General features: G+C 43.9%; 1 protein-coding gene across 1 annotated transcript in view; it reads left to right on the top strand.

Annotated features, from left to right (window-relative positions):
- The first annotated feature begins 1,587 nt into the window (after nt 1-1,587).
- Nucleotides 1,588-25,428, top strand: part of LOC124613817 (beta-1,3-galactosyltransferase 4) — a 718,801-nt gene continuing 694,960 nt past the window's right edge. Inside the window, exon 1 of the mRNA XM_047142539.1 lies at nt 1,588-1,671. The gene's annotated coding sequence lies outside the window, so the exon portion shown is untranslated. The remainder of the gene's footprint in view (nt 1,672-25,428) is intronic.

The raw sequence follows: 25,428 nt of genomic DNA, 5'->3' as shown, positions 1-25,428 counted from the left end.
CTTACCACAAAAATACTCTTCTATCAATTGGCTTCATTCAACAGATGTTGAACTCTTATGAAATGTATCCGGCTTAATCAACAGTCCCGATTTTATAGTCTAAATGTCCTCCTTTTAATATTCTTGAATTATTAACTATAAGAATTTGAACATATTAGCTCTGTGCCTAAATCCTTAAATGTATAATTGTAAACTGTATGTATTTCTCAATATTTGCTGTTGTAGCCATACGATACATAAATAAGTAGGATCCATACTTAACACAGAGCACAAAGCATGTGTATCCGTGTACCGCACCTCTCACCTGGAACCGGCAACAAAAAAAAAAGTTCAAATGTGTGTGAAATCTTATGGGACTTAACTGCCAAGGTCATCAGTCCCTAAGCTTACACACTACTTAACCTAAATTATCCTAGGACAAACACACACACCCATGCCCGAGGGAGGACTCGAACCTCCGCCGGCAACAAAAAGAATAATAATTTTATACTGAAACTCTTCCATTGGTCCATGTTTGCATACAAAAACAACAATATGGGCAAAACGCTTTCGTTATTTATTTATTCCCCCAAACTACTTTCAGCGACAAATATCAGTGTGTTCCTTGATTCTTATTTACTATACGTCACAGCATAATTTTACAAGTGTTGCCACTGTTTCCGCCATATTTTCTGCGCTTTTTTTTCTTTTTTTTTTGTTGCAGTTTTTCTCAGCATACGCCATGTCATCTGCAAGCCATCCAACGAACTCGCAGACGACGTGATGTGTGCCGAGAAAAACGGCAACAACAAAAAAGGAAAACGCAGAAAATGTGCCGGAAGCAGCGGCAACAATTGTAAAATCATGCTGTGGCGCGTGGTAAATAAGAGCCATAGAACCCATTGATGATGGCGATATTTGTCGCTGAAACTAATTTGGCGGAATAGATAAACAACAAAAGTGTTTTGCTAAAAGGTGGACCCACAATCCGTTGACCTGTGCTTACTGCTATCGTTGGTGGATCGGACTGTAGCTCACAACCTTCTACATACCATTCCAAACACGTTTTACCCACATTCTATGCACACGCTGACGCGTGATAGACGCAGAAGTCTGCATTCTTCCCTTCGGGCTACCACATTCTTTCCCATCTGCAGGAGAGTAGCGCCAGACGCTGATTCCGGGATGAAGTTGGAGCCGTCTTGGGGCCAGTTTGTGTTGGGAGACCGCGCTGCTACAGCAACGGGTGCAAGACGGCAGCATCCCGTCCCGAACCACGGGCAATGTGTCACACGGAGGGGAATCTGCCGCCAGCCGCAGCGGCGGCAGGTCGACATGGCAACGGCGGCGGCGGCAGCAGCGCTGCCTCCCTGCTGCCGCCTCCCACCCCTCGCCCCCCTCCCACCATCGCGTCGCCGCTGTGCCTCACGCGCGGCAGATCGCGCTATCTTCGTCGCTCCTTCTCGCTGCGGTGTCCCTCCTCTCTCTCTCTCTCTCTCTCTCTCTCTCTCTCTCTCCTTCTGCCTCTCTCCCTCGCACCCCTCGCCCCACCACACCGCCCTAGGCCTGTTCTGCCCGGAGCTGGCGGCGCGGCGGGATACTGGCGGCAGTCTTGTGTTTGCTGGCGTGCGGAGCGCAGGGCTGCCGTGATCAATAGAGCCAGGATCCCGGGTCGCATCTTCTCGCTGTCAGGTCAGTCCGCGCACTCTCCCTGCTGCACACAACCCAGCCTGCGCTGCTCTGCTACGCACCACTCCACTCTTCTACCGACGCGCCAACAAAACACGAGGCCAGCCAACACTCTCCACAGCCTTCCGTAATTCGTTATTCAAAGTGCAACTAGACTTGTTTTAACATAATACTGCATTGGATTACACCGCAGCAGTTAGTTCGTCGTTGCTGTGCCTGAGGAATATGTGGAATAATTAAATACAATACGTGTAGCCTCAGCTAATAACTCACCGACATCTGAAATTCAACAAATACGTTTGTGCATGTTTATTATACACATCTAGTAGACGTTACATTACTACGTTTCTGCTGCACTTTATGTTCACTGTAGTACGGTGATGAGGGATGAAAGTGTTCACACACATCAAGTGTCAAAACCTCTCGTTGTAGTCGCTTAACTACGGCATAAACCATGCAGTTTTTATTTTTATCTTCAGTTTGCAAGAAACTGGTTTGTACACATACACACGACAAATGTACTACAAGCAGCAAGTGTTTCGTTCTTGCATTTGTTTTTGTGACGCAGGCACGTAGCGTCCGGGCTCACATTTTAAATATTTCAGGCGCAGACTAGAAACAAACACCCAGTGAAAAGTGTAGCTGCATCGTACTTACAAATATGACAAACACGAAATAATTTCTTCCGTGTGACTTGGTCGCAAGGGATGTGCGTCAACTTTCAGGTCAACATTGCACGAGAGAATATTTCGTGCTAGTGCAGAAGAAAAAGTTGTCCTGCTGCAGTAGCGGAACGAATAATTCAGAGAAAACGTGGGTGCGGGGGGGAGATCAGTGAAGCCAAGACGCCAAGACATTTTTACTTCCGCGAAAGACTTCTGAGGGTAGTCAGGTGTTTTTGTTAGTAGTGAAATCCGAGCGACTCAAAAAGATGAGTAGCAAAGTATGTAAAGTTCTCAATATCTAACTTCCAGAGATATAACCGTCAGATGAAAAAAAGATAAGAGACGCAGAAGCATCATCTGTGAGTGCTCGCATAAATTACAAGCATTCTTGGTTCCATGTCGAATTTTATTTTAGCAACACGTATGTTGTTCGCCCTGTTGATCGTCATTCATAACGTCATTTATACGTAAATAATATGTAGTAACGCATAATCAGCAATATACTTAACACTTGGTTCTGTTTTTCTAACCGTTGGCCATATTTAAAAACTTACCTGAGCGTAACTTGCACACTTCCTTCTAGCATTCCTTCCCGGAAATGGAGTGCTGACTTCTCAACTGAGAACTCGTTCATGATCACGTTGTGAAGGCTACAGTTTTGCGTTGTTAATTATAGACGTAACTTTGATAAATGTTGCACAAATGCGTGACAAAAGCAGCAGCATATTTCATTGAACATTTTCAATTCAAAGGAGGGTCAGCATTTTTTTGTGGATAAAGGTTATTAATAGTGTTAATACATCGTTAGAACTAATCATTTACGCTTTAAGAATGGCATAATTAAGGTACATAAACCAGCGTTTATACTTAATTGATGACGCCATTCAGTGGCAAGTTCGCAGCCATGTGTTTCCGGTGTAGAAAAAAAAACTGCTGCTGATAATCATACATAAGCCGAATCCAAATGCCATTGAAACGCTTGTTATCTTTCATAATTCACATTTGTCGAATGAACTGAGTGTTGGATCGTTTCAGTCCCAAATGTTTATTGATAGACGCCGATGTCAGGTAGAACTTTTTTTCAGTAGCCTTCATGTGATTTGCCACCAGTTCTCTTCACGGTTCGGAAGTGCCACTAATCAGATAACTGATAACCGTAACTCATCAGCACTGTACAAAGTGGATGTGTCCTTCTAGTTCCTGTCATCCATCTAATGAAGATGACATACTCATTGACTATGTAAATACCCGTTATGTACTTGAAATGGAAAAGTGATACGAAGGTAATCTTAGCCCACTCTTTGACACTTGTCTGTCGGCAGCCTGAAAGAAACAATTCCTATTGCAGAATAAGTTACTTTGGCATCACAGATGCAATGAACAGTTATGTAACAGCCGGTGACGCGTTGCGTTGAGGAACAGTTAGCAGACAGTGTCTATTAAGAGCAGGTTCGGCAGTAAGTGACAGCAAAATATTAATTTTACGTGGTTCATCACATTCACCAAGAATCGTACATGATGATGTCTGCTCTATTATCTGCTTTGCCCTGCAACCCCGGTACTTAAATTTGTCCATCGGCGAATACACCATTAATTACTCATTCCTTGACTCTTCATAGTGCTCAGGCAGTGACACCGTAACGTATATGGACACTGTGGTTTTGGCTCACCGTCAGAACACAATCATTTAAAATTTTAAGTCCTATTACAAATGCACCTCTGTTGGCAGTGGGGAAAATATTCGAAAAACTATTTTGAAGTACCACATCGTTGCCATAAAATAATTCTGCAAGTGTGCACAGCAGCAGGTCACCTTTTAACCAAAGTATACTTAAAACTGACTTGAGCGCTGATATACGTGCGCCAGGTGGTTTAGTGGTAATCGTTGGTTTCGTATTGGGCTGGATAATGCCTTAAATCTCCGTCGGGTTTTTAGCTTTTTCATGCTTCTTCTTTTCAGGTGAATACCCTAACGATTACTTACAGAAGGGAACGGCGGATTTGCTCGCACAATCTCAATCCAAAAATAGTAGTATTGCGTGGATGTTGAAACATTAGACTGTAGCCTCGCATCAAATGTGAGTTCATAAATGTAGTGTGCTCGGTTCTCCACAATGTCTTATTTCTTCGAATAAACTTTAGGAAAATTATATAACGAAGATGGTGAAATGTGTTGCGTGGAAAAAATATCTATCTGTAATGACGTGGACGCAGGAGAATTCGCACACAATTAACGCTTAAATGACAAAGGCACTCCATATTCCTTTCGTGTGTATTCGCTCGTCGGTGAAACCTCCTTGGGTGGCAAAATATTGTCAGATTTGAATCGTAATAACGAAGACTAACAACGCGTCAACAATGAGGCAACAACGGATGGATCGCATCTGTACATGTTTGTTGCGCGGTATTTATTTTGCCTGTGACGTCTTCGTACCAGTGTAGGCGCATACGCATGATCGTTAGAAATTAGCTTTGTGTTATAAAGCTAGAAACTGGTGGGTTGTAAATCACAAAATAATGAAATCAAACCAAATAAAAATGAACAATAAATAAACAAAATAAAAAACAGAAGATAATGGAAGGTGTTTCATATGACTCGTATATATGCTCCAAATTATAGAAGACTTTTGAGTCAGAGGACAGCTCGCTCCGAAATGGATCCAAAAAAACCTAAAAAGTCCAGTAGCGAGTGAACAAGAAAGACAAGGGCGAAAATGAAGTGAAATGAAAAGAAAAAGAACGCCCGTCTGGCATATCAATATTATATTGAGTCTACCGCAGCTCATAGCGTGTGATCTGCTTTGGTCGGTTGCCTATTATATGAAAGATGACACTGCTGATCACGCTGACCTCATTCATAAGGATGCTACGTACACCGTTACGCAACCCTCAATACATTTGATAAACTTAATGAGCCCGAGATTTATAATTAAATCACATATTCTTCTTCTTCTTCTGCTTCGTTAGGACCCTCCAGGATCACGTGTGGCTTGTTTTGCACGTCTTCTTTCTTCCCAATACCTCTTCATTCTCTCGCTTCTTCTGTTTCTTTCTTCTTCTGTTAAGACAACTCTGATTTTGGTGTCCGACCACCTGTGACCATCCACCAACTCTTTATACTTCTCCCTGTCCTCCATTACTGCCTGCAGATTCCTTTCTTTTATTCCTACAGCCTTCCAGTCATCTCTGGCTTCCTTCACCCAGTTGTTTCCCCGTATCACATGTTGCATTCCATATCTTCTTAGCCAACCTCTCCTCCTCCATCCTCACGATGTGCCCAACAAATCGTAACCTCCTCTTCCGTATCTCGCTCGATATGGGTTCAATATTTTCCTGCCGTGTTCTGTGTATCCATATACCCCCATGTTTTTTGGTGTCCCATACGTCTCTCAAAATTTTCCGTTCCTCCTCCTTCAACTGTATACAAGCTCTCTTGCGAGTGTGATCATTTATGATGCATACAGAGCAGCATTTCTTACAGTTGCTGTGTAGCGTCGCAATTTGACATTCCATGGCAGTTTTTCTTGCCGTATGTTGTTTTTACCGCATACCGAAGCGTCTGCAAAATCTGTGCCCTGTCTACTGCGCTACTGTTGCCTGTATGCCCCACCAGTTATCTTCTCCCCCAAATAAAGAAAACTGTTGACTCTCTCAACCACTCGGCCATCCATCTTCCAGTCAGACTCTGTGTTCAATGTCTTGGTCTTCTTATATGCAACCTCATGTCCGACCTTTTCTGCTGTCACGGCTCGATTTTTTAGTGCTGTCTTTGCCTCTTCTTCTGTCCCATTTAAGAGTGCCATGTCATCTGCGAGTGCCAGGCAGACCACTGTTGCATTATGTTTGACCTTGTACCCTTTTTGCACATCTTTGATTTTCATGTTACCATTTAGTTGTCTCCACTGTCTCACTACTTCGTCCAAAACCAGGTTAAAGAAATTTGGTGATAGTCCGTCCCCTTGCCGGATACCTGTTTTTATTTTGAAGCTGTCTGACAGCGTACTGCGATGCCTGATCCTGGCAATAGTGTCGCTTAACGTTTCCTTTATTATTGCATGTGTTGTAACATCCAGTCCACTATCTTCCAACATATCAAGCAGAGTACTTCTGTCAACTGAATCGCAGGCCTTTTGGAAGTCCACAAATGTCACTATTGTCTTTTTTCCTTTCCTGTGTCTGTGTTCTATTATCCTTTTTATTCCAAATATCTGCTCTGTACAGTTCCTCCCTTTTCTTATAACCACACGGGTACTCTCCTATTGTCGGCCCCAGTTGTTCTTCAACTCTGTTCAGCAAGTTTGTCGACAAAATCTTGTACCCTATTTTGAATAGAGAGATGCCCCTGTAGTTATCCAGTACTTTCATGTCCCCTTTCTTGTGTAGTTGTATTATAATGGCTTCTTTCCAGTCTATGGGTATTTTCTTATTTCTCCAGATATCCCTTATTATATTGTACATACTTCTTTCTATTTCAGGCCCGCCTCACTTGATCTCTTCAGCACAGATACCATCATTGCCTGATGCCTTGTTGTTTTTGAGGCTTTAATTGCCTCTCTGCTACTTCTGCCCTGGTGGGCGCATTGTCTAGATTATCCTAACTTTCGTCCCTAGAGCGTACGTGTGTCCACTTTACTGTCTGCATTCATCAAACCCCTAAAATAAACTATGTGATCAAAAGCATCCGGACATCCCCCCCCCTCCCCGAAAAAAACGTTTCTCGTATTAGGTGCATTGTGCTGTCACCTACTGCCAGGTACTCCATATCAGCGACCTCAGAAGTCATTAGACATCGTGAGAGACCAGAATGGGGCGCTCCGCGGAACTCACGGACGTCGAACATTGTCAGGTGATTGGGCGTCACTTGTGTCATACGTCTTTACGCGAGATTTCCACACTCCTAAACATCCCCAGGTCCACTGTTACCGATGTAATAGTGAAGTGGAAACGTAAAAGGACACGTGCAGCACAAAAGCGTACAGGTCGACCTCGTATGCTGACTGACAGAGACCGCCGACAGTTGAAGAGGGTCGCAATGTGTAATAGGAAGACATCTATCTATTCTATACCATCACACAGGAATTCCAAACTGCGTCAGGGTCCACTGCAAGTACTATGACAGATAGGTAGGAGTTGAGAAAACTTGGATTTCATGGTCGAGCGGCTGCTCATAAGCCACACATCACTCCGGCAAATGCCAAACGACGCCTCGCTTGGTGTAAGGAGCGTAAATATTGGACGATTGAACACTGGGAAAAATGTTGTATGGAGTGACGAATCACGGTACACAATGTGGCGAATCACGGTACACAATGTGGCGATCCGATGGCAGGGTGTTGGTATGGCGAATGCCTGGTGAACGTTACCTGCCAGGATGGAGGTTGTGGAGTGTCGGTTTGGTTGTGTTTACCATGGAGGGGGCTTGCAGTCCTTGTTTTGCGTGGCACTATCACAGCACAGGCCTACTCTGATGTTTTAAGCACCTTCTTGCTTTCCACGATTGAAGAGCAATTCGGTGGTGGCGATTGCATCTTTCAACACGATCGAGCTCCTGTTCATAATGCACGGCCTGTGGCGGAGTGGTTTCACCACAATAGCATCCCTGTAATGGACTGAGCTGCACAGAGTCCTGACCTGAATCCTACGGAACACCTTTGGGATGGTTTGGAACGCCGACTTCGTGCCAGGCCTCACCGACCGACATCGATACCTCTCCTAAGTGCAGCACTCCGTGAAGAATGGGCTGCCATTCCCCACGAAACCGCCGGCCGATGTGGCCGAGCGGTTCTAGGCGCTTCAGTCTGAAACCGCGTGACCTATACGGTCGCAGGTTCGAATCCTGCGTCGGGCATGGATGTGTGTGATGTCCTTAGGTTAGTTAGGTTTAAGTAGTTCTAACAAGGGAACCTCCCCTTCGCACCCCCCTCAGATTTAGTTATAAGTTGGCACAGTGGATAGGTCTTGAAAAACTGAACACAGATCAATCGAGAAAACAGGAAGAAGTTGTGTAGAACTATGAAAAAAAAGCAAAATATACAAACTGAGTAGTCCATGCGAACATAGGCAACATCAAGGACAGCTTGAGCTCAGCAGCGCCGTGGTCCCGTGGTTAGCGTCAGCAGCTGCGGAACGAGAAGTCCTTGGTTCAAGTCTTCCTTCGAGCGTAGAATTTCATTTTTTATTTTCAGACAATTATCAATGTTCAGGAACTCAGACATATTCAACTTCGCTCTCCAAATTTCCAGGACATGTTCAGATTTGCTTGGACATATGCAGGATTTGACGGTCTACACACCGAAAAATTTGAAAACGTTAAAAACATATGTTTCGACAGAGCATAGGGAAAAGTGTGCGACTGTGAAACTGTTGGATTCATTTGTTGCAACTCTTATGTTTTCATCAATTTTTTGGGAGTAATTCTCGCATTCATAAGAAAACCTAAACCGGGCAATGTAGAAACTTTTTACCCATTCGCCAAGTGTACAAGTTAGGTGGGTCGACAACATATTCCTGTCATGTGACGCACATGCCCTCACCAGTGTCGTATAGAATATATCAGACGTGTTTTCCTGTGGAGGAATCGGTTGACCTATGACCTTGCGATCAAATGTTTTCGGTTCCCATTGGAGAGGCACGTCCTTTCGTCTACTAATCGCACGGTTTTGTGGTGCGGTCGCAAAACACAGACACCAAACTTATTACAGTGAACAGAGACGTCAATGAACGAATGGACAGATCATAACTTTGCGAAAATAAAGAAAAACTTTTCACTTGAGGGGAGTTTTGAACCAAGGACCTCTCGTTCCGCAGCTGCTCACGCTAACCACGGGACCACGGCGCTCCTGAGTTCACATTATCCTTGATGTTGCCTATCTTCGCATGGACTACTCAGTTTGTATATTTTGCTTATTTTTTCATAGTTCGACACAACTTCTTCCTGTTTTCTCGATTGATCTGTGTTCAGTTTTTCAAGGCCTATCCACTGTGCCAACTTATAACTAAATCTGAGGGGGGTGCGATGGGGAGGTTCCCTTGTAAGTTCTAGGGGACTGATGACCTCAGATGCTAAGTCCCATAGTGCTCAGAGCCATTTGAGCCATTTGAACCCACGAAACCTTCCAGCACCTGTTTGAACGTATGCCTGCGAGAGTGGAAGCTGTCATCAAGGCTAAAGGTGGGCCAACACCATATTGAATTCCAGCATTACCGATGGAGGGCGCCACGAACGTGTAAGCCATTTTCAGCCAGGTGTCCAGATTCTTTTGATCACATAGTGTGCCTAGCCACTTCCTCGCACACCTTGTTCTCGTCAATTTTTATTGTGCCATCTTGTCCTATTACGTAGGGTTCTTATTCCTAGAAGCCTTTAATTCTACTCTTCATTTCTCTGAAAAAGACTCGTGATTTGTGTTTCTTGTGAAAGGGTTCAAGATTCTCATTCCGTCTACTTCTCTTGGCACACATATTAATACGAAATACTTGTTAATATTTTGTCCCTATGTTTTCACAAAAAAACGGCATGCCAATTCTAACATCAGCTAATAAAAATTTACCTGTTAAAATGTCAAAAAATATCGTCGTGCTTTAATATGTAATTTCTTTTTGCTGTTCCGACGTGCATAGCGAACTTCAGTGGATAAAGAACACACGCTCAGAATGATTCTACAATACCACGTACAAACAAAACTGACTATAAAAATTATAAATAATGGAACAATCTAATGGCGTAACTAAAACGACTATTCTGGCACACTTTAACTCACGAAATCTCATCATTCTAATCCGGAAATAGAAGCTGCCAATCGGATCTACCGAAGCATTGACAGGATTCCTGTAAAATACGATGCAGGTACGGAAGAAGAAATCAGCGTCTTAATGTTTAATGATGTGTGACTAATACGGAGACTCGTGTAGATATAACTCGCATTTTAATATACATTCACTTACCATTCTTTCGACCCTTAATTGTTTAAAAGTATTATAGAGATAACATGAAAAGTTCCAGTTGCGTGTCATGCCGTTCCACATTAACTTTGCAATAGAATATCGTGCAATTCGTGCCCTGCTGCCATTTGCTATTCTTTTCCGTTTTCCCTAAAAGGCTATTACGGCAGCCAGCGCTTCTCTGCATTGTTAGAGACTTGGTATTCATCGTGGTTCTGCGATCAATGTAAATGAAAGGAACTTTTGCGTCAGTTGATAAAAATTCTTTGCTGCATTTGTCACGCCTACCAACCGACAGACTAACTGTAAGATTGCCATCGATCGTTCCAGCTTACCCAGGGGAAAAAAAAAAAAAAAACTGTCGCATCAGCATCTACGGAACTTACTGATGACATATTATTATGCGTCATGTGTTAGGCGCATCAGTGGTTGCATTTCGCTGATTTCGTATACAGAAGTGAATAACATAAACTCACTCTTATTCAGTGCGTTATATTTTAATCAGAGAAGGACTATGTTAAACGAGGGTTGGAACTTAAATAGTGGCAACTATTTATTCACAACCGATACAAAAGAGTTACATGTTTGCACCTGTTACTGTCCTTCAAAGTAGTCACCAGCATTGCGTACAACCCGTTGCCAGCGATGTGGAAGGCGTAGTATACCGTTAGCAGAGCCTGTTCTGTTGATGGTGCGAATGGAGCGGTCTACTGGCTGACGAATCTCTGGAACAGTTCTCAAGCGAATGCCACGAAGTGGTTCCTTCATCTTCGAAATCAAATCAAAGTCACAAGGACTTAAGTCCGGGGAGTATGGTGGATGGTACAGTGCTTCCTAGTCACATCGACAGAGAAGGGCAGCCACAGCTTGCGCTGTATGCGACCACGCATTGTCGTGCAAAATGATGGGTGGGTTGCGCAGAAAGTATCGCCGCTTCTTTCGCAAAGCTGGTCGCAGGTGATACTCCATAAATGAACAGTAATACTGTGCATTGACGGTCTGCCATGGAGGAACGCAATGCGTTAGGATAACACCATCACATTCATACACGAGAATCACCATAACTTTAGACCGCTCCATTCACACCAATAACAGAACGGGCTCTGCTAACGGTATACTACACCTTCCACATCGCTGACAACGGGTTCTACATAACGCTGGTGACTACTTTGAAGGACAGTAACAGGTGCAAACATGTAACTCTTTCGTATCGGTTGTGAATAAATAGTTGCCACAGTTCCAACCCTCGTAGAATGTACTATTCTTTTTGGAGCATAATTCAAGTTCTACGTAACTATCATCAGAAAAACTAAGCAACTTTTTCCGTTTCGCACTCAGTTGCAACAACTTCGCGACTTACAGTCGGTGCAGGCAAATCAAGTCTTATCTTAACCAAAAATGGTTATTAAATTAGTTTTCCACGTCACCACGTACGGTGGCATGTGATATACCCAACTCAAACTTTTCTCACACGACATAATGAAAGCTTTGGATCAAGGAAGTTAGGCAGATGCAGTATTTCTTGATTTTCGAAAAGTATTGACTCAGTACCAGATCAACGGTTCTTGTCGTAAGTGTATCAAGCGAAACTTGTGTTGTAACTGGACTGAGTATTGTTGGTAGGGAGCAGCAGCCGGTTGTCTTGCATGAAGAGTCATCATTAGATGTAGAATTAACTTTGGACGTTCCATAGCTAAGAGCGTTGGGACCCTTCCTGTTCATGTTATATATTAATGACCTTGCGGACAATATTAATAGTAACCTAGGAGTTTTGCAGATGTTGCAGTTATCTATAATGTAGTACTGAGTGAAAAAAGCTGTATAAATATTCAGTCAGATCATGACAAGATTTCTAAGTGGTGCAGAGATTACAAACTTGCTTTAAATGTTCGAAAATATAAAGTTTTGTAATTTATAAAACTAAAAAATGTAGTATCGTATCACTGTACAGTATCAAAAAAATGGTTCAAATGGCTCTGAGCACTATGGGACTCAACTGCTGAGGTCATTAGTCCCCTAGAACTTAGAACTAGTTAAACCTAACTAACCTAAGGACATCACAAACATCCATGCCCGAGGCAGGATTCGAACCTGCGACCGTAGCGGTCCTGCGGTTCCAGACTGCAGCGCCTTTAACCGCACAGCCACTTCGGCCGGCTGTACAGTATCAAAAAGTTTGTATAAAATACAGTTGGAATCGATCATCACATACAAATGCCTGGGTGTAATACTACGTGGGATATGAAATATAATGATCACGTAGGGTAGTAGTCGATAAAGCAGTGGTGGTGGTTAGTGTTTAACGTCCCGTCGACAACGAGGTCATTAAAGACGGAGCGCAAGCTCGGGTTAGGGAAGGATTGGGAAGGAAGTCGTCCGTGCCCTTTCAAAGGAACCATCCCGGCATTTGCCTGAAACGATTTAGGGAAATCACGGAAAACCTAAATCAGGATGGCCGGAGACGGGATTGAACCGTCGTCCTCCCGAATGCGAGTCCAGTGTGCTAACCACTGCGCCACCTCTCGATAAAGCAGGTGGTAGGCTTTGGGTAAAGTACTGGGTAAATAGAGCGACCCATTGTAGAGTATTGCTCAAATGTGTGGGACCGGTACCAAATAGGACTGACAGGGTATATTGAAGATATTGAGCGTATACGGAGAAGGTTCAGCACGAATGGTCAGATGTTTGTAGGACCCACGTGAGAGCGTCTCAGAGATAACAATATGGGATTGTGGGTCCGCCTTGATGCAAAACGCTTCTGCTATTTATTTACTTATTTCCCCAAAACTAGTTTTATCGACAGTATCGCCATCATCAGTGGCTTCTTTAATTCTAAACCATGCAGAAATAGCATACTTGTAAAACACTGTAAAACATTATTATATGTGTGCTATTTTGTTCCAGATATTGTTTCTGTGAATGTTTCCATAATACCTTATTTACTATACGTCACTGCATGATTTTACAATTGTTGCCACTGTTTCCGGAATACTTACTGGGTTTTTTATTGCCGTTTTTCTCATGTTGTCTGCAACTGTATGAGTTGCTGTTAGTAAACGTTTTTGTATTTGTTTAAAAACCACTCACACAGTTGCAGATGACATGAGAAAAACGGCAAAAAAAAAAAAAAAAAAAAAAAAAAAACAGAAATCGGCAACAACTGTAAAATAATGCTGTATAGTAAAGAAGATATTATCAAACTATTCACGGAAACAATATTTCGAACAACATAGTACACATGTAGTAATGTTTTAGAGTGTTTTATAAGTATACTATTTCTACATGTTTTAGAATGAAGCCACTGATGATGGCGATATTTGTCGCTGAAAGTAGTTTGGGGGAATAAACAAATAACAACAGTTTTTTTGCATCAAGGCGGACCCACAACCCCATATTGTTGTTTTTGTGGCCAGTGGAAGAGTTCAGAGACAAAATTGCGTCTCAGAGGTGCTGAACAAAGTGCACTGGCAGATTCTTGACGATCGACGTAGAGAACCCGCTGTAACTGATGACTCTAGGAGTATACAACAACTCCCTATATGTCGCTCACATAGGGATCGTGAGGATAAGATTAGATTAATTACAATACGCGTAAGGGCATTTAAACATCCTTTTACTTTTACATCTACATCTACATATATACTCCGCTAGCCACCAAGCGGTGTGTGACGGAGGTCACAATTCGCACCAAAGTCATATTCCCCTCCCCCCTCTGATCCACTCGCGGAGCCGGCCGCGGTGGCCGTGCGGTTCTGGCGCTGCAGTCCGGAACCGCGGGACTGCTACGGTCGCAGGTTCGAATCCTGCCTCGGGCATGGATGTGTGTGATGTCCTTAGGTTAGTGAGGTTTAGGTAGTTCTAAGTTCTAGGGGACTTATGACCTAAGATGTTGAGTCCCATAGTGCTCAGAGCCATTTGAACCATTCCACTCGCGGATCGCGCGAGAGAAAAACGCCTGTCTGAAAGCCTCAGTATGAGCTCTAATTTCCCTTATCTTCGAATGGTGATCATTGCGCGATTTTAAAGTTGTTGGTAATAATATATGCTCTACATCCTCGGCGAAGATCGGATTTCGTAATTTAGTGAGCAGCCCCTTCCGTTTAGCGCGTCGTCTGTCTGCGAGTGTGTCCTACCTCAAACTTTCAATGAGATTTGCAACGTTCGCGATGGCTAAATGTACCAGTCACGAATCTTGCCACTCTTCTTTGGATCTTCTCAATCTCTTCAATCAGACCCAACTACTAAGGGTCCCATGCAGACGCCATACGTGAATGTAAAGGGAAGAAACACTAACAACTGGTACTGTTGGACGTAGCCTCTGCCATGCACTACAGTGGTTTGCAGGATATGTAGATAAGGCCATGAATAGTACGATATGGTACATATTTATTATTTTTATGAACACAAGTGGAGCGGAATTTGCACGGAACCTTAAGACTTCGTAAATGTCTGATGCACTCAATTCAGAAATTGCAATGTCAGATAAAAATGAGTTCCTGAACAAGTTACAGGCAAATGATAAATTGAAAGGCGTAGACACTTTCCAAAAGTAAATTGATATTTATATCATACATGGTAGAAAAACTCTCAGGGGACGAAAGGTAATCCAGTAAACGAATATATTAGACCTGAGAAGGTGAACAATACGCCCTTTCAAAAGTGTGTCGTTTTGCACGAGCACCTCAGATTGGTACATCGGTAGCACACCTAGAAAACGACTACGAAGTCGCAACTGAATGACTGATGTAGTACAAGCGCTAACTGTTCTTTTAACGTTTCTCTGAAGGCCGGCATTATGTCTACACAAAGGCCACACTTCACCTCTATTGCTGGTCTTTAATACGTTGTTCACGCTGTAATCCAGTCGGTTAGCTTCGACTAAAAGAGGGGAAAAAGGCAACGTTCTTGGCTCACCGCTGCTAAACAATGGTCAGCGAATCTGTATAGTTTGATGCATGTTTCTTTTCAAGCTAAAGAGTTTCGTAACCTCGCTGAGTTCCATGCAGCCGTGGTCTCAATGTACCGAACTAAAGTTGCGCCTTTTATCGCTCCACTCTCTATAATTTTTACTGTTTGCTGTCTCATCTTCTCTCAAATTCTGTGAGCCAAACCATTAACCAGTGACACCTGCGATACTAAATGCCGCCTTTTGGCGTAGCAGAGATACAGTATAAGCGGCGCAGACACGAATGGGGAATCATTCCTGCAACAACATGGTTTGCAAATGGACAATTCAGACGTAATCGACATTTTCAGAGGACAGATTGTTGTGCCCTGTAGCCTGAGAACGAGTATCGGAAACTGAGAAGTTTATAGCTACTGTTGAGGGCGTCTGTGGAATGTGGTTGAACGATGGTGAAACCACGCGTTGGCGCCGAGGTGAACGACGTGCACGGATCACCGAACGTGCAGGCCGGAGGCTCGCCTGCAACTGTAATGCAGGCTGGACTGTGTGACCTGATGGCAGAGTACAACGCTGGTGGAGACACAAGTGTGAAGTTCTTCTGCAAAGACCTTTGCGTATTCCCGTATTGACCGACATTATCAATTGAGATTGCAGTGTGTGGACTGTGGATAAACGAGAACATGTCGCCAGGTTGCTGGAGACAAATTTCATTTTACGCCAGTTTAATGGTCGTGCCTGGATACTCCGTGTGGGCACTACTGTGCTATGGAACATTAGGGGCGTGGGGGGCATTGACTTGGACGCCTGAGACCTGTGGTAGTAATCCAAGGGAACCATGACAGATGTGGACTACGTGAACATTGTTACGACGTATTGCATCCCTCCATGCTTGCTGTGTTCCCAAATGGCGACTGCATCTTTCCAGTGGGGTAACAAGGCCAGAATAGTCCTACAGTGGCTTCAGGAGCCTGTTAGTGAACTCAGGTTAATGTCCCGGGTCGTACCGCCATATCCCAGTTGAAACGTCCCCTTAGAAAATTTTTGAATTACTGTGCTGATAAACCTCTTGCATTATTTGATTTTCAAACAGCTGAGCAGAACTGAACGTACTCAGACATTTCGCTCTTTACCTATTCTGATCAACACTTAACTGACAGCCAATATTTTTAGCGCAACGCAATCTGACTTTCAATAATCCCTACAAGAGAATGGCCCTGACTAACATTAACCTATACGTTTCACAAATCACTTACCTCACAAAAATCTTCGTTACTCAAACTACTGCAATACAGCGAGCGCCACTACTGCCAGCTAAATAAAAGATTCAAACTACTGAAGGCACTAACTACTGATAGGCATAGTTAGCAAATGAAAGATTTTGATAGGGAACAAACAATGTATTTACCTTAATAGTGTTCAATCCAGTATTACAAATTTACTCTTTCTGATGGACACACGTCCAGATCGTCCGCTCTCAAAATTCCGCCATCTCTCTCCCCACATCCACCACTGCTGGCGGCTCACCTCCAACTGCCCAACGCTACGCGCTGTTAACAAAATGGCTCTGAGCTCTATGGGACTCAACTGCTGTGGTCATTAGTCCCCTAGAACTTAGAACTAGTTAAACCTAACTAACCTAAGGACATCACAAACATCCATGCCCGAGGCAGGATTCGAACCTGCGACCGTAGCGGTCTTGTGGTTCTAGACTGCAGCGCCTTTAACCGCACGGCCACTCCGGCCGGCCGCTGTTAACAGCCAACTGCCCAACACTACAATAGCATATACTCCAACAATGCAAACCAACCACAGCCTTCACACAGCACAGTCAGTGATTTTCATATAGAGCGCTACGTGGCGGTACCAACATAAAAACCTAAACAGCCTACTTACACAGTAAACTTTACTTTCTATGCATCTAGGATATGACAAAATTAAGGAAACAGAAGGTATGACTTTCCTAAGAACCTTTCATTTTCTTCATGTTTTATGTAGCTATATTACTCAACAGAACGCTTCTAGAGATGTTATAACAATGACTTGAGAAAGTTAACTTGGCGTTCTGTGGACACTGAATAAGATTACTCTCTGACTAGTAACTGAGCTCAAAGTACGATACGCATTAGAAATTTCTGTATTAAAGTGATCGATATTTATTCTGCATTGTGTTGTAGAAAGCCATTGTACAAGAAATTGTAACGTAATGAAATACGTGCAATGTGGCTGAGTATACTGGTTACTAAGAGCGTTATTTGGAGTTGTGAACTGCTAAGTAGAAGTAATTTACAATACGTCAGGTATGTCTAACAAATCTATATCATATTTGCTTGATTTCTCCATATTTTGTGCATATCGAATCTTGCTAGCGTAAGTTACAGGGATGTCCGGAGGATGGTGGGTTAGTCAAATCCTGCTCCACAGTCTTTGCAGTTCTACGTGAATTTATAATTAACATAACTGCGTGGCACGGTGCAACGTAATTAAACCCCGTTCACCCACCATCGCTTCACTAACAAGCAGTCTTGCCGCATTTTCAGCCTTTAAGCAGTTACACAGTACTGGTGAATGCAGACTCCTCAAGGTTACAATATTCGATAAATCTGGAATTTACAGAAAGAGATCTGGTTAGTCTTCTTGATACACAACATTAAATTATTACAGTTTTACACGTTTGTTATTGTAATTGCTACCTTTCATGTAGCTATAACATACCTGGCCAGCCAACTCCCCAAATCTGACCTCGATGGCCCGTAATTTACAGAAACTGCGTGCCTTCACGTAGGCATCTGGTTACGTTCCTCTGAAAACCTACCAAGGGCTTGTCGAACCCGTGCAACACAGAATAGCTGTTGTATTGGAGTTCCAAATGTTGGACCCACATACACGTGGCCAGGTGGCCATAGTGCTTTGGATCATCCGTGTAAGTTATCCAGCAGGGGTGAACAATGTCGACACAGTTTGCCCCTTCTGGTAAAGGGATTTTACAAGGAACTTGCTCTATAATACCTCTCGATTTCGTTTTCTATCCATCTAATTCCTACGATAATAGTCGAACATCAGTGAAGACTAGAACACCAGCGAGAGTATAAGTGAATGAAATGGACATTACAGGTTAAGTCCACGGAGTCAATCTTGGTTGCTATAGGAGCGTGACGAATATGACGCGTGACACGTCAGACGAATGAGCGGCTTAGGAAAATGGCACCAGTCAGTCTCCGATTGTGGCTTGGCTTTCATCATCAACTGTGGTTTGGTCAAGCCAACACTGCTGACGATGTTCGGCTCACACAAACTCGACAATATTAACCTGCTGAAAACTCGAAGTCCGCAACTTCTGTGATAACCTCTCGAACACTATCCGCAACACATTAGTACGTCATATTGTAGAAGGATTGTGAAGCTAAAGAGCACTATTACATTGAGAGTTATCTTTAAATAATAAAAATATAAGTGACGTACACTGTCTTGGATATTGGTAGATGTGCAGAATAGACTTGGGCACTGTTTCTATGTTTCGATACAGTGTATAGATACGTGGAACTGTTTCAGTGTTTCGGAACGGCTGTGGTTCACTGTTTCGAAACAGTGGTGTTTCATTCCGCCCCTGTCTCGGATAACCGCACCAGATTCGATCTCGAGCCAGACACAGAAACTGTATCGTTGTTTCAAAATAAGGCTGTTTCAGTCCACCTGCGCTTGGAACGGACTAATTGTATCGAAACAGTGATGTTTCATTCCGCTCTGTGTCGTACCAGATTCGGGCTCGGCACAGATACTGAAACACAACATAACACTTAATGAAACACTTTCAAGAGTGGCGAAATATTTTTGACAAGCAATAGAATGAAGCTTAGAATATCCGAAAATAAAGCTTCGTTTCTAGCTGACTGTCCTATTACGAAATGGCGTAACACCTGCTTTATAAACACTAACCAAACAATAAAACAACGCATACTATTCACATTCAAAATACTAATATGTGAAAATCATTCGATTAAATTACACTTTTTTTAATAACATACGCTTCTCTTTTCATGTACAGTAATCGTATTAAGAAACGCAAGTAAGCCTACAACATTTTGAATAAAAAAAGGCGTAGAGTGACAGTTATTAGACATATACATAAATTTGATGTAGGTATAATTGCAGGCAATCTGTTTGACATATCACTGATAGTGTAGTGGTGAACGGGAAGGGCTGGGAAACATGGTGACTTTTTAGTAACGGTTCGAAAGACCATGAAAGACAAAAATTTTTTCTGTTATATTTTGTTATTTATTCGAATTCTTTGGCGTTAGTTGTGAGTCTATAGTCACTGTGCCTATTATCCACAATGATTCCCTTTGTGTGCATGGAAATTAGCAGGATGCGTATATTACCCACACTAACGCAATGTGGGAATCCCAGTAGCATATCCGTTGTTTCTACAGTTTGCTCCTACCTCCAGTTCCGTTCGTGGTGGTTCTTCTGTCTTCAGCTATGGCTGTCCTCAGCCAATTGAAAAGTATGAAAGTCACACGACACGAAAGCAGCGCATTTGCTGCAGGAAATACGAAACTGCCAAGACGCCTAAGTGATAGTTTCATACTTTCTGCGATATGATTAGCGCTCTCGCACCTCATTTGTGTTTATATGGACATACTTATACAGTACACATCCAAGATGATAAAATGCCTAGGTTTATTAGATTACAAAACTCAAACTGTTTCACTGTTTCGAAACAGCGTATCGAAACAATACATTGTACTGTTTCATTTGTTTCGAAACAGTTAAGTGTTTCAGTTTGCCCATCTCTAGTGCAGAAGTAATTATGAGTAATAGAAAACTGAATTGTCACAATGAGAAGGCAAGCCTTTAATACTGGTAAAGTGAATAATCTGACTGCAAGAATTTTGAACGGTATAAACTGCCTGAATTATGAACGTTGACACAAAATCTACTATAATTGGTTTTGGAAAACTGAACGCAGGTCCCAGAACTAATATACAATACAGAAAAATCTAACTGTCTTTGAATGAGATAAGCTGGCCCTGATAGAATAAAAAAAACATCAAAATATTTTGCCTGTACCTCTATTCTGCGCAAATTTGGATAAGACTTTGCAGTACTGCTCTGTCTTGCGCGCCGCTGTGCTAAAGTTGCAAATTACTTATTCGATATCTCCACAGAGGCAGTGTAGTGAGGTGCAATGAGTTCTCTGTTAGTTGCAAATCAAAGTAGTTTCGGAACACACTTCGTTCTTTTCCTACTTTTGAAAACACGATGATCAATTAAAAATTTTAAAAGAAAGGTAGGTGAAAAATGTCGCTGCAAAATAAAAGAGTGACTTCAAAAAAATTACCTTACAATTCCTGTTCACGTAAATAAAAGATTACATTACACTTCCTCCTTCTCAGATCAGTTACCATTACATAATCATTTTGATTAAACACATCGATAAATTGAGACTTTACATTTGAAATATAGCAACTGCTTCCTCACTTACTACGGCTAACAATTATCCGCTGCTGAGCCTTTGCGCGCACCAGAGATAATAACCTAATTTCTGCGATATAGCTTCACAACATCGCTGCTCGCTCACAATCGATTCAGATACCAAAGTTATACGTGACACCTATCAACATTTTATTAAAAAATTTACGAAAAAGTGAATTATCTTAAATGACTTAACTGACAGAATATGACGAAAAAGAAAATACACTGGCTGACAGAAGTGAAGCTCCCACTAGGGAAGGAGCAAACGAAATGAAAACTCACGGGTTGAGATGATACGAGGGTCACTCCAAAAGAAGTGCACACTATTTTTGTAGAAATACAGTTTTCATTCTGCATGTGTGAAAGTTTTACAGTGTGTAGATACATTCTTCCCGCTTGTTTTCAAACTTAGTTCAACATGTTCCCGTGAGTGGCGCCGTCACAGCATGTCTTCGAGATGGCTGCTACACTTGACGTTCGTCAGAAGCAACGTGCTGTCATAGAATTCCTGTGCTGTGAAAACGAGACAGTGGGAAACATCCAAAAGAGGTTGAAAAAGGTGTATGGAGATGCTGCTGTCTACCGCAGTACAGTTAGTCGGTGGCCAAGCAGGTTACGTGATGAAAGCGGGCACGGCAATATTGAGGATTGTCCTCGCAGCGGCAGGCCTCGTACTGCACGCACTCCAGACAATGTGCAGAGAGTTAACGAATTGGTGACTGCTGACAGACGCATCACAGTAAACGAATTGTCACGCTACGTTGGGATAGGGGAAGGAAGTGTTTGCAAAATACTGAAAGTGTTGGCGTTAAAAAAGAGTTGTCCAGGTGGGTTCTCTGGATGTGGACAAAGAAACAAGAAAAACGAAATGCAGCGAACTTTTGAAACAGTAGAAGAATGGTGGACATGAATTTCTTGGAAGAATTGTGACAGGTGATGAAACATGGCTCCATCAGAGACGATGAGGCAATCAATGGAGTGGCATCATGCAAATTCACCCAAGAAAAAAAATTCAAAACCACACCTTCTGCTGGAAAAGTTATGGCTATGGTGGCTTTCGACCCCATACGACTCTTGCTTGTGGACATTATGCCAAGTGGAACCACCATAAATTCTGATGCATATGTGACGACACTGAAGAAACTTCAAGCTCGACTGAGTCGTGTTCGACCACATCGGCAAAAGCAGGATGTTTTGCTGTTGCACGACAATGCACGGCCATATGTCAGTCAAAAAACCATGGCAGCGATCACAAAACTCGGATGGACAACACTGAAATACCAGCCTTACAGTCCTGACCTGGCTCCATGTAACTATCATTTCTTTGGGAAACTGAAAGACTCGCTTCGTGGAACAAGGTTTGATAATGATGACTCCCTTGTGCACGCTGCCAAACAGTAGCTCCAACAGGTTGGTCCAGAATTTTACCGTGCGGGTGTACAGGCGCTGGTTCCAAGATGGCGTAAGGCAGTTGAGAGGGGTGGAAATTATGTGGAGATATGAAAATATTTTTCCTAAAGGATGTATCTAGAAACTGAAAAAGTTTCAAACATGTAGAATAAAAGATGGATTTAAAAAAAAATAGTGTGCATTTCTTTTGGAGTGACCATCGTATGTGATGTTAGTTCAGTGATTAAAATACCGAGTGAAATTTACGAAGACCTTGGTAGTACGACCCCGCTTCTAGGTATGAAGTTGAGTCACCTCTGGCAAGGGAGCACGCACAGATGCGACTGGGTACGGTGTTGTAGCCTCTCCTGAGGCAAATCTTGCTGACCACGGGAGTGTCTCAACATCAGGGGCAGGCGGTTCAGAGGGAGACGTGCTACGTGCAGGCGAACATTGTCCTGTTGGAAAATGGCACGAAGATAACTGGGAGTTAACACGTGAGGACGCAGGGTGTCCGTGACGAACCACTGTGTCGTTAGAATTCCTTCAGTCCCAGTCGTGACCTGAAGTCGTACGCCGTGGATCTCCACACCATAACTCCATGGCCAACACCGGAGTGTCTCAACATCAGGGGCAGGCGGTTCAGAGGGAGACGTGCTATGTGCAGGCGAACATTGTCCTGTTGAAAAATGGCACCAAGATAATTGGGAGTTAACACATGAGGACGCAGGGTGTCCGTGACGAACCACTGTGTCGTAAGAATTCCTTCAGTCCCAGTCGTGACCTGAAGTCGTACGCCGTGGATCTCCACACCATAACTCCATGGCCAACACCGGCGTGTGTCTCCTAAACGTTGAAAGGATGAGACCACTCAACACCTTCACTTCCTAGGTCGCTGCAGATGGTCATCCGAGGCAGTGCAGAGCCTCGATTCATCGCTGAACACAGTGCGATGCCGTCTGTCAGTAGTCAGTGCTTTCCGGTCGCAGCACCACCCCAAACGCAGCCGTCTGTACTGTATCGCAATAGCGCCAGCCTACACAGGTGAACAGTAAATCACTCAAATTCAGCTGCAGGTGCTGTAGTCTCCGACCAATGATTCGGAGAGTTATGACCTGTTCTGGAACGGCAGGCACAGATGGGAAGGGATTAAGATGTGCTTGGTGCACTGTACGGCAGTCCTCCCATGTAGAGGTCAGACGTTATAGACCGACGACGAGTGAGACGGCTGACACGTGTCCTTGCAGTCCAGCATCTGGCCACTGTCAACCCGAATGCCCCACAAACGTGGATACTACATGGTTCGACCAGACGGCCAAATGGAGACCCACAATTAAGCCCTTTCAAACTGTCAGGTGCTGATAATGCTGTCTTGCTTAACAGTTTTTGGTAAGGAACTAGAGCCGACACTATTTGACAAGATGTAAAACTCGGTTTGTCTCGCATGTATGTGCCATTCTGCATAGTGCAGAGGACTCGTCTTCCCAAATAACAAGATGGAAAAGATACATTTTCTTCATTAATGCAATTATGGATCTTCTGACATGATGCTCATTAGATTACAAAACACGTTGTTTCCTTTTTTCACTGCGTGTTATACCAATTTACTGCATATCTCTTGTACTGAAAGTGGATCATGAGCGTTATTTCCAACATGCCTAGAAAAACATGAACACTTCGTATTGTAAACATTTGGCGTTACAAAATGGTTCAAATGGCTCTGAGCACTATCGGACTTAACTTCTGAGGTCATCAGTCCCCTAGAACTTAGAACTACTTAAAACGAACTAACCTAAGGACATCACACACACCCATGCCCGAGGCAGGATTCGAACCTGCGACCGTAGGGGTCGCGCGGTTCCAGACTGTAGCGCCTAGAACCGCATGGTCACTCCGGCCGGCATTTGGCGTTACAATTTTTCTTGTTACACCGTCTCCGGTCCTGATTACGAGTAGTGTTGTAACCGCGACCGGAACGAACGAGCGAGCAAAACCTTACGAACAACACGCAAGAAGCAACGGGGTCACAAGCGACAACCTAATGAATCCACATCGTCCAATCGTAGACGGAAACAAAGTAAAGTAAACACGCATTTTTATTTATTTTTTTACTTTATTGTTATTCTAAAATCTTTACAACAGGCAGGCTGTCAGCAGCATTCTACGCTGCTCTTCAGCCATAGAATACACAATGAGAAAAAAACAGGAAGAATACACATAAGTTCCAGAACGGTGGGCAATAAAACAGTAGACACATAAAGACAAACATGGAGCCGTTCACACTCGACGATAATCCACACGGCAAACTTTTGAAACGACACACAAACACTGAAGATGGCGATGGCACAGGTGAACGATGGAGTGTGACGGTGAACACTGAACACTAAACACGACGGCACACACGAGACACTGCGGGCGATGATATCCGGCGCGCCAAAGTCCACGTAGCGTGTGCGAGTCCGGGGACCTGCCAAGAAAGGAGGAGGGGGGGTGGGAGAGGGAGAGGGGAGAGCAGAGATGCCATGGGCAGAGGAGATAGGAGGAAAGGAGGAAGGGGGAGGGGAAGCCCGGGGGAAGAGGGATGGAGGAACAGGGATGGGGGGAAAAGGAGAGAGAAGGGAGGGAGGGTGCCTAAAGGAAAGGACACTGGAAGTTGGGGGGGGGGGCAGGATCAAAGTTGATAGGAGGGGTAGATGGAGGGGAGGAGGACATCATCAGGGAGGGGAAGCTGGTGGAAGCCACCTTGGGATAGGGTAAGGAGGGTGGAGAGATGGAGGCCGGGTGGGACGTGGGAATACAGGTGCGGCAGCAGGCGGGGGTGGGAGAGGATGGGCGAGACAAGCGGGTGAGGAGGATTGAGTTTGTGGGAGGTGTACAGCATCCATATCCTTTCAAGGAAAAGAAGGAGGTGGGGGAACGGAATGAGATCGTACAGGATCCACGTGGGGGAGGGGAGACGGATGCGATAGGCGAGGCGGAGAGCATGGCGTTCAAGGATTTGAAGGGATTTATAAAAGGTAGGGAGGGCGGAGATCCAGGCCGGATGGGTGTAACAAAGGATAGGGCGGATGAGGGATTTATAGGTGTGGGGGATGGTGGAGGGGTCCAGACCCCACGTACGGCCAGAGAGGAGCTTGAGGAGACTGAGTCGGGAGCGTGCCTTGGCTTGGATTGTCCGGAGGTGGGGAGTCCAGGAGAGGCGACGGTCGAGGGTGACGCCAAGGTACTGAAGGGTGGGAGTGAGGGCGATAGGACAGCTATAGATGGTGAGATAGAAATCAAGGAGGCGGAAGGAAGGGGTGGTTTTGCCTACAATGGTCGCCTGCCTCACTGAGAGAGAGACAGGCGCTTAAATACAGGATAGGGTATGTCGCTATTGGCTGC

Source organism: Schistocerca americana, chromosome 4 (assembly GCF_021461395.2).
Source record: "Schistocerca americana isolate TAMUIC-IGC-003095 chromosome 4, iqSchAmer2.1, whole genome shotgun sequence".
Taxonomy (NCBI): domain Eukaryota; kingdom Metazoa; phylum Arthropoda; class Insecta; order Orthoptera; family Acrididae; genus Schistocerca; species Schistocerca americana.
Note: the sequence above shows the minus strand (reverse complement) of the source record. Positions and strands in the feature narration are given on the sequence as shown.